This window comes from Marmota marmota, unplaced genomic scaffold, assembly GCF_001458135.2.
Source record: "Marmota marmota marmota unplaced genomic scaffold, marMar, whole genome shotgun sequence".
Classification (NCBI taxonomy): Eukaryota; Metazoa; Chordata; class Mammalia; order Rodentia; family Sciuridae; genus Marmota; species Marmota marmota.
Genome location: NW_026000020.1, coordinates 9,490,611 through 9,500,443, shown reverse-complemented (window position 1 = coordinate 9,500,443; position 9,833 = coordinate 9,490,611). Strand labels below are relative to the sequence as shown.

The 9,833-nt window shown below is 55.5% G+C and overlaps 2 long non-coding RNA genes across 2 annotated transcripts; one reads left to right on the top strand and one right to left on the bottom strand.

Annotated features, from left to right (window-relative positions):
• Nucleotides 1-360: 360 nt before the first annotated feature.
• LOC125618833 lies at nt 361-2,720 on the bottom strand. Its single transcript, XR_007350222.1, has 2 exons — nt 2,122-2,720; nt 361-1,068 (listed from the first exon to the last, which is right to left on the bottom strand). It is a non-coding gene; the product is annotated as an uncharacterized LOC125618833 (long non-coding RNA).
• A 4-nt stretch (nt 2,721-2,724) lies between these two features.
• On the top strand, nt 2,725-7,026 carry LOC125618834. The gene is made up of 4 exons (XR_007350223.1): nt 2,725-3,354; nt 4,248-4,712; nt 5,020-5,128; nt 6,763-7,026. It is a non-coding gene; the product is annotated as an uncharacterized LOC125618834 (long non-coding RNA).
• The last annotated feature ends 2,807 nt before the right edge of the window (nt 7,027-9,833 follow it).

Below are 9,833 nucleotides of genomic sequence, written 5' to 3'. Positions count from 1 at the left end.
ACGCCACCAACCCCTTTGAGACGAACAGAAGTGATCACTATCCGCTCTGGTCCCTGTGTGGGCTGGCAAAGCCATTTAACTCCACACACCTGCTTTTCTTTCTTCCCCAGCATGCCCCTAAATCTGCCTCATTTTCCCTGAAAAGAAGGAACTTCAGGCAAGAGATCAAGACACTGACCTGGAGGGAGGGCCTGAAAGGGATCCTGGGTCCTAGCTCTTACTGACTGGGTCTGCTTGTGACCTGACCACTCGGACCCACAGGCTCTTCATCTGTATAAGGTAGCTAGGAATGATAGCCCCCCTGGAGGGTTCTGGGGATTAAAGAAAACCATATACATGTTGCAGACACCATATCTGAAATGTTTTAGAATCGGATATATTTCAGACTTTGGGATCTGGGGGATTTGGAATATTTGCATATACATCATGAGATATTTTGGGGATAGGACACAAGTCTAAACACAAAATTCATTTAGGTTTCAACACATCTGCCTTTAACACATAGCCTGAAGGTAATTTTATATGATGTTTTTAAATATCTATGTACATCTAACAAAGTTCCACACTCTGCTCAAAAGCGTTTGGGTTTTAGATTTCCAGCTCAGGGGCTCCTGGCACCTGGTCCTGAGCTGCTGCGTTGGCGCCAGGGCTCCAGGCGCTACAGCATCTCTCCACGGAGGTTTCCCTGGTGTGAGGAGCACCCGTGGTGGCCCCGGGCGCCATGCAAGCGCATCATTTGGGAAGTGAGGTGAATCCTGGGGCACCGTCTCTGCTCTGGAAGTCCACTGGGGACTCGCCGAGGTACCCAGCCGGCGCGCACACCCTTCGCCCCCAGAAGGGTGGCCAGCTGGGATGTGCCATGGAAGGAGGCTGGTCCCGGGTGAGGCTCCCGCCGCTGTTCCTCTGAGGTCCCCGAGGTCTTTTCCTGGGAGACTGGTAGCAGCCCCTCAGCCCAGAGCAGGAGTGGGGGAGCGGAGGGCGCAGGGGCTTCACACCTGCCGCACATGCTCCGATCGGCCCCTGCGCCCCGGCGACGTTCCAGTGGTTGAACTCCATCCTAAGACAACACTGCGAAGTGCCGCCGGGGTTGGCCCCTGTCCTGCGTCACCCAGCCCCACTTCAGGACTGAAGGACGCACTCCCCAGCTCCGGACCTCTCGGGAACTGCACTTGGATGCAGAAAGCCAACTCCCCCGAAGTCAAGCCCCAGTCCTGTGAGTGGTCCACGGGGACTCTGAACATTGGCTTTCTGCCTCAGTCCAGGCCCATTCTGCAGAGGCCTCCAAGTTCAGAGGCCTGCACAGCCTGTGTTGCCGTTCACCTCATCCCTCCCCACAGCACTGCTGTCCCCAGACGCACTCCACATCCAACATGCATGTGCATCTTCCTATGGAGAGTCAGAAAGTCTCAGAGAGGTTAGGAAGGTTTTCCCAGGTCACACAGCTCTTAAGTGATAGGACTGAACTCAAACCCAAGTTTGTATGACAAGATTATTATTTTCAGTGTATAAAACAAAAATCCTCTCTTACCCTTGGGAATCGATACACTCTGAATTCTAAACTCCCAAAAAGAAGCAGAATGTGTACTGCAGGCCAGTAAAAGTCCAAATAAGATCAGGTCGTGTAGGTTAGAATGGATTCTAGCCCTTGGTCCCTTCCCCTGCTGAGGAGCCAGCCCTGGGCCTCCCTGTGGGCTGCCCCTCACTAACTGCAGGTGCAGGAGGGCCCAGATGGAGACCTGCGGCACAGGTCCAAGGACCAGGGTACCAGTGCCCACCTCTCCAGGTGCCACCTGTGTAGCTCTGAACAAGCTGGTCAGCATCTCCACGACATCTTCCGTTACCTCAATTTTAAAATGGAAGCAGTGATCCTACCCCCAGGGTTTTTTTAGGGTTAAAGTTCATGATAAATATTTTAAAACTTCTTGTGGTTGAGCAGAGCTTTGGAAAGGTGGGGATCATGGATTTGTCCACAAACCTGAGGCCAGTACCTTGAGACGTGGGCTTCACAGAGAGACCGCTGACCCTCCCAGAGGAGCCTCAGACTAACTCAGGGCCACTCTGGAGCAGCAGAGGCCACTCACATGAGAAAGGGATTGGGCACCAGGGACCTGAATTACAGACCTGGTTCTCTCCAGGATGAGGTCTGATTCCTTCCCGCCTCCCTCTCTGGGTCTGGCTCCCTCCTGGGGGCGAAGTGAGGCAGTTGGACTGGATGCTCCTTGGCTCCCCTTCCATCTCAGGAGTAGGAAATTCTATGGCACCAGTGAAAGTGCTCCTCCCGCTGTATCTCACTCTGCCTGCCACCTGGACCCTCCACCTTGGGGATGGTGTCCTTACACCCCGGGTAGGAGGACGGGGTGGCCAGAAGGGAAAGGAAAAGACTGCCGGCAGACCAGGATTGCCCAGAGTCCCCGGTGCCCTTGGACCAGCGCTAACAGCTCCTTTCAAGAAGATGTCCGAATGCAACTCCTCTGAGTGCCAAGCCCCCACCCCAGGCGGGTCTGAGTGTGCACCCATGCCACCGGCCCCACCTGCCAACTGGCTGTCCCCTGACATGGAGCCTTGCCACACACACCGTTGTGCACCCTGTAGAGGATCATGGGAACGGCAAGCTCTTTTCCAGTAAGTCAAACAAACAATCAAGAAGCAAGATGTGCCAGGACAGAGCTGAGTGTGTACACACCAGAGCCAAGTAGTCTGCAGTGAGTTCAGAAGGTTCCTTTACAAAGTTAATGACCAACGTGTTCTGCCCAGGCGAAGCCCTCCACCTCTCCTCTTGCACTTTGGCTCTTGGGTCAACAGGACGGGAGGCAGCTGTGATCCTTACCCCCTTGGAGGTTTGGTGCTCCCTTATTGCAAAAGACCCAAGCACTTCCCAGAAAAATGTACTCGGTTTGCAGCTCAAAAGACATTTCCACTGCAAAATCTGATCACCCATGTGCTGCAGTTTACAGAGAGTGCTTTGACCAGAGAAAAGTTTCCTAATGTGACAGGAAGGTTTCAGCAAGAGATACAGTGAGCTGGTGATGCTAGGGAAACTGGGATCGCCTTGATTTTATTCAGTCCACATTGATTCATTCTGAAGAAGGTGCTAAGTATACACTGCACGCTGTTCACTTGACAGCCAACCAGAAGGTGGGAGTCCCCATGCCATTCAAAGTGCCCTTTCAGGAAATGAAGGTGCAAAGTGTCGACAAGGGCTTTCTGTCCTCCATCTCCCAATGACCCTCTGCAGATCTATTTCAGGGCAGGCATTACACCAACAGGAACATCATCGGATGCTCCGTGTGGCCCCAGCTGCTGCAGCCCAGCGCAGAGGGGAGATTGACACGTGATTCTTTGCAGTCGCCAGAGGTAACTTGTCACGTACCTAAACCTAAAGGGATCTGATGGTCAAGGTGCCATCTCATGCGGCAATGCTCCTGATTGGATGCGGCGTTGAGATATCCAAGGCCAGTGTGGATCAGTGGGGAAGGGAGCCTGGGGTCCCAGAAAGGGGGTGTATCCTGGCTTTTCCATTTTGAAAGACACATCCCAGCGTCCCTCAGGCCTGGTGATCAGAAGGGCTCCTAGGAGTTCCCCCCCCCCACCCCTTGCAGAGCCTTGGGCTCTTTTTCTGGGGAAGGAGTTGAAGAGAGGAGAAAAGCATAGGGCCAAAGCAAGGTGCCCCAAGGCTGTGCCCAGACCAATCCACTTCCCTCCCGGCAAAGAGCAAATGCTCCCTGTGAGGAGGCGAGGCAGTGGTCAGGGGGCCAAGGTTGGGGGTGGACAAGCCCTGTAGCCCCTTGTTCCTGGGACTGGGAAAGCCTGTCCCCTGCATCTGGCGGCCAACTAATTACAGAAGTTGCAGCTCCTTGAGAGTTAACTCTGGGGACAGCTGCACTCCTCGCCCCTGTCTGTGTAATTAAGTATCAGTTGTTCCCGCTTTGTGGAACATGGACCTGGCAGCCCCTGCGAGGTCCTGTGGGGACGCTCTCAGTCTGATTGGCAGACAGTTGGCAGGCAGGTGCCTCTTCTGCAATGCCTCACTTCGGGACTCGGGCCACCTGGCATATTCTTCTCCACCTGAAATCACACCATCCACCTCTCCCCACTCCCTCAGGGCCCTCGCAGTGTCACCCTGGCCATCCTTGCTGGCCACCGAACCTGTGATTCCCCTGAGAGTAGGTGGTCGAGCTTAGGCCCGATGTCCAATGGTAGGTGGGCATTTGAATTCGATTCCTAAAACCTCATCATTTGAGTTCCAGGATAAACTGGAAGAAACTGCCACTGTGGAGGACAATCTCACCATCTTGCAGAAGAGAAAATTCCTCTTGGCATACCCAAGGACACACCGCTGGCCAGGACAGGACTGAGGCCCACTCCAGGGCTGCTCATGGCCAAACCTCACCGCCATTTGATCCTCCCGAAACCCCGCAGGGTGTTCCTCCCACAGCAGCCTGGAGCCTGGGGGGTGGCCCTCCCTCAGGCCCTCTCCACTATCTTAGCCCCCATTTCTACCCTTCAACATCACCTCTTATTTAAATTTCATATCTGTTTTATTTTATTTTTCCAGGTACTTAAAGATCCACCTGCCTGGTAATGAGGGGTGGGAGGTCCATCCTTGGGACCCAGGATATTCTCAGTTCCACAGCCACCGCACCGCGTCTCCCTGTCTCCTCATTCACTCTGCAGATTCCCCAAGGACAATCCGTACATTCCACAAATACTGAGTAAGCGCTGCGTACTGGGCGCTTCTCTAAGCACTTGGGGACACAGCAGAGAGCAAGAGTGACCATTTATCAAGGCCAGGCACTAAGTCAAGATGGGGCAGAGGCTGGCATGGGCATAGGGAGCCAGGGCCAAGGGGCCAATGGAAGGATCTGGAATCCTCAGTTTCTGTACTTCCTCAGGAGGGACGAGGCTGGGATCAGAGGACCTTGGTCCTCATTCCACTCCTGTAGCCTGATGGAATTCTGCTTCCTTCTTGCCTAAAGCATACAACCCCCTGCATTCTTGCCTGTTTCCTTTAAATCCTAGAGTGGGCCTATCATAAGCAGCAAATGGAAGCTGCGTCCCAGCCAGGTGGCCTGGGGAATTGCTATGAGGACGGCAGCTCAGACATGAAGACGAACAGAAGGCCACCAAGGTGATTCCCTACCCCCACCCATGCACTCTGAGGAGGAGGACTAGGGAGCTCAGGGGCCTGATACCATCTGTCCTCACCCGGCCTGGGCTGTCCACATTCAGGGACTGAAACCCCTCCCTCCTGAGGTGAGCTGACCCATTTCCAAGGGAGACAGGGTGCAGGAGCCTCGTTCCTTCTTACAAGGGTGAAGTACAACCTGCCTCTGCAATCCACGCTCTCATGAAGCCGTCACACGATTGCTTTTGCAGTGTGAAAACCTGACCCCCAGACCCCCAGGCCCCCAAACCCAACGGCTCCTTCTCTGCAGCCCAAGCACCTCCAGGTCCCCGTGTCCAAAGGGCAAGTGCCTGGACCAGCCCAGCACGCCCTGCTAAGTCCTGCATGTGCTCAGGGAGGCCCTCGACAGAGGAAAGCAGAGTGCTCACCTCCGCGTTCCACCAGGAATGTCCCCCAGAGCCCACTGTCATGCTGCTGTCAAGTCTCCAGGTCCCCAGGACTTGCTCCCAGTCATCCAAGGAAAGCAGCCATTTCCCTTGGCAGTGTCTTCTTCCTGCCCCTCTGGGCCGCCTGTCCTGCCTGCTCACAGCAGGTCCTGCACTTGGTGAGAGGGACCCTCCTCCCCTGTGAGGCTCACGCCCTGTGCTGCTCCTGCTAAGGAGTGAAATGAGCTGGGGATCCGATACCCTGTTGTGACACTCCCCTCTCAGTTGGCTTCTGGAGTCTTCCTCCTCGAGGGCTCCACCAGCCTGGCCTCCTAAACACACACTCACTGTTAATGCTGAGAGATGGCCTGGGCCAGGACAGGCAGGTGTGCAGAGGACCACTGAAAAACAGGCAGAGGAGCACACCCCACCCAAAAGGGGCTCTGGCCAAAGCAGGACGGTGCAGGCAGCAGGCCAGGAAAGGAAAGAGCAGCGGGATGCAGTCCTTAGTCTCTTGTTTGGGCTTCAGGCTTAGGGTGCAGATAAAAATGAGGAAGAATGAAGGGCAACGGGTCCTGATTGTCCCAAGTCCGGGCTTAGTTTCAAAACCTGGTATCGGGGTCACTTGCATCCACACCCTGAGCCTCGGTTTCCTCATCTGCAAAAGGAAAGACATGGGTGGAGTCTCAAAACATGGGCAGGGCTTGAAGAAAGGTAGAGTCCCAGCCTCACCTGGGGCTGAGGGTGTGGTCAGCCAGGCTTATTTGTGAGGAGCTGTCCTGAGCAAGTCAGAGAAGGGGCTCAGACAGCCCCAGGAGGAATCACCCAGGGACTTTAAACCCTGTACCCTGAGGGGACTTCCTGGACCATCTGTTCTCTCTCTGCACTGGGGTGGTGGTCATATGCATGTTATAAATGTCAAAACTCAGAGACTGAGCCCTGCTGGGGGGGCACTGGAGTGTGTGCTAACGAGACCTCAATCAAGTGGAGCTCACAGGAAAACATCCCTGAGCACAAATCACTGGCTGATGTAAACCCACGATAAGGAACACTGTGCTCAAGAGCACCAAGGCTGTCCTGCCATCCAGCCACATGTGTCCCCCTGGAGAAGGCTGCTCTCAATCATAAATGTGACTTGGCATATTTGCTAAGGATACAAATTGGTGTTTCTTCACCCTCCTGTTGAAATATCTCCACTTGTCTCTCACGCAGACACACAGTCCCAGGGCTGCTGTCCACAGCCATTAGGAGCAAATTCCTTCATGTTTCTGAAAATTCTCCAGGTAATCCTGGTGGGCTACACGGCTGACAGCTGCCTGAGACCCTCTTATTGGTGTTGCAATCAATCCCATGGTTTTGTTGAGACACCTCTAAGTACTTCACACCAGACAGAGGACAGCATGAATGAATCAAGGGCATGACAGCCTGTAGGAGGTCACAGATACTCACCTCCAAGGCCCCTCCTGCTGGCTCCCAACCCACTTTTGATTTCATGAATAAATAAGTGGATACTCTGAGAGGTCAAGTGGCTCCCTCAAGGTCACACAGCTAGAAAGGTAGGAGGGAGACCTTGAACCCATATCTGTTGGCTCTAGAGCAGGAACTCTTTCCAGATGCCACATGTGTCCCCTCAGGCAGTGGCTGAGATCTCCCTTCCCTTATCGATTGGCCAGAACCAACTGATTGTCATGTAGGACTCACTCAAGATCCCCAGGACCCAAGAGCAGAAACAGGAGCCACAGCCTCGATGGTGATGCTGGTGCAAGGAGCAGGAGAGGCTCTCTGTGTGACAGTTACCCAGCCCAGTCTCAGGGAAATGCAGCCACCTGCCATCGGAGGGCACAGGTGCAGGTGCCCCCTCAGAAAGAAGAGCCACCGTGCGGGGATGGTCAGCTCCAGGAGGCCAGGGCACACAGCCCCACTGCCCCTCCTCCTTTGCCAGGGCAACCTGGGATGTCAGACAACACTGTGGCCACCTCATTATTGGGCTGCTTGGCCATTGTCCCCAGGACAATGGTTTCCGGCCGGGGCTTTGTGTGGGGCTGCCAGCCGAAGTTATTAACCCCGGGAGCTGCCTTTGAGGGACATCCAAGGGAGGGGTGAAAGGTCACCGGGAGCAGCGAGGGGAGCGGAAGTGGGAGGGAGAGGCAGCACAAAAGAAAGGGATGAGCCCCTGTCCCCCTCCCCCTCCCCCTGGAGGAACCCCAAACAGAGCTGCGCCCAGAGGGAGGCCTGGGGGGGAGGAAGTTCCTGCTGCTGCTGTTGCTGCTGCAGAATCCAGAGGACCTGGGGTGGCAGGCTGTCCCTCCCATAGAGGTGTGAGGGGGCCGGGGCAGAGGGCCAGGGGTTCAGGCCCTGTGTGGGGAGAGCTGAATCCTGGGACAGGAAACCGGGAGGTGGCAGAGGCTGAGCTACGCTCCTCAACTCACTCCTAAAGCAGGTGGCTGCAGCCTAAGCCCTCCACCATCCATGCCACCAGCCTGGCCCTGGCCTCGGGGAGCAAACCAGATGGACAAGCATGTGCCCAGGCGAGAGAGAGCTGCTGCCTTTCCCAGCACTGCCCAAGTGAGCCCGCAGGTGTGGGTGCTGAGCTGGAGGCCAGCCTGGACAAGAGGTCATGGCTGGCCTCAGGTGGAGCCCCGAGAGTCCCTTCATCACCCAGTGATTCTGCTTCTCGTGGATGGAGAGACTGACACAGGACAGGGAGATGAGCAGACAGGGTGTGAACCACGGAAGGGCAGAATGGGAACTGAGAACATCCTCTTTCCTGCCCTTGGGGAAAATCTGGGCCTCTAGCCTTCATCTGGAGCCTCCATTCTGTCCCAGCTTCCCAAGTTCCAGATCCCAAGGTGGCTCCAGCCTCCTGGATGATGCCAAGAGGCACGAGCCCTCCCACCTGCCAGGCCTGAGGAAGAGAGCTCAGTCTGTCTCAAGCAAGACAAACACAGGGACCCCTGCTCCTAGGGCTGGGCACTGTGCCCCAGTCCAGCAGAGACGCCCAAGCCAGAATGAGCTCCAGAGTAGGACACAAGGCCCAGAGCTTCGGGCTCTGAGGCCCCAGAAGGCCTGGGCTCAGGGCTCCTCTGTCACAGCTGCTCCTCCAGCTGTGTACAGGGCAGGCGTGGGGTGGCCACCGGTAGAAGATCAGATGGCAGAAGGATTCATGACTTATCTGTGAGTTCCCATGTGTGGGGATGGGATGAAATATGAACCATTCCACTAATTGTACGTTTAAGGCCATCCAGCTCTACCTCCAGCCTTCCTTCCTCCTCCCCAGCTCCAGTCCCCCACACCCCCGCCCCAGTCCACACTCCTCCCCAGTGCCCCCTCCCCTGCACTCAGGGTCCCCTCCACGGCCAGCAACTGGGGAGGCCTCTGCTGCTGACCCGCCCCTAGGAAGGCAGCACTGACCAGGCCCGCTGGCCTCCCGGCTGCCAAATGTCCCATCACCCTCCTGGGTGTGGCCGGCCTCTGCCTCCTGTCCCACTGCTGAGCTCCTGCTGCTGTGTCCCAGAGCCTCACAGCCCAGTTTGGGGGCAAAGAGCTGCTGACAGGAGCTTCATGTGAACAGACTCACAGTGAGCAGGTCAAACCAAGGCAAGGAGGCGCTCGCTCTCTCTCTCTCTCTCTCTCTCTCTCTCACACACACACACACACACACACACACAGCTACACCCAACACTAAAATTACCTCTATTACCTTGGTCCTTTTGGTCATCCTCCTCGTCTGTCCCGAGCTAGGGACACCAATCCCCTGCCCCCACCCTGAATTGCCTTCCTGAAGCTTCAAGTGACCTTAGCTCTGACCTGAAGCAAACTGCCAAAGGGGGTCCCAGGGACTCCCCTCAGCACAGGCCATGGCACTGGGGTCTCATGGGGTGAGCTGCAGCTGGGGACCCAGCTCAGCCTGGGGAGCTGGTCCCACCCGGGGCCCAGGCCTACTCCAACCTGCTCCTCCCCAACAGGCAAGAGATTCACACTTTCCAGAGTTTGGCAACAAATTAAAATCCCAAACCAACAAAACAGGAGTGGGTAGAGGGAGAGGAGAGCAAATGAAATGTTACCAAAAAAAAAAAAAAAAATTAAGCACTACGTCCTTGCATTCTCATTAGCAGGACCATGTGAGACGAAGCACGTTATGTTATTAGGCATTCTCTCGATTCAGTAAACACAAGCTGAATAAATTTATAAATATCAGCATTAAGTGAGATTTAACGGGGAGCTGTTTATCTTCCGCCTGTCAGGCAGGAGGCGATGCTCTTCATGTATCACCCGCCAGCCGT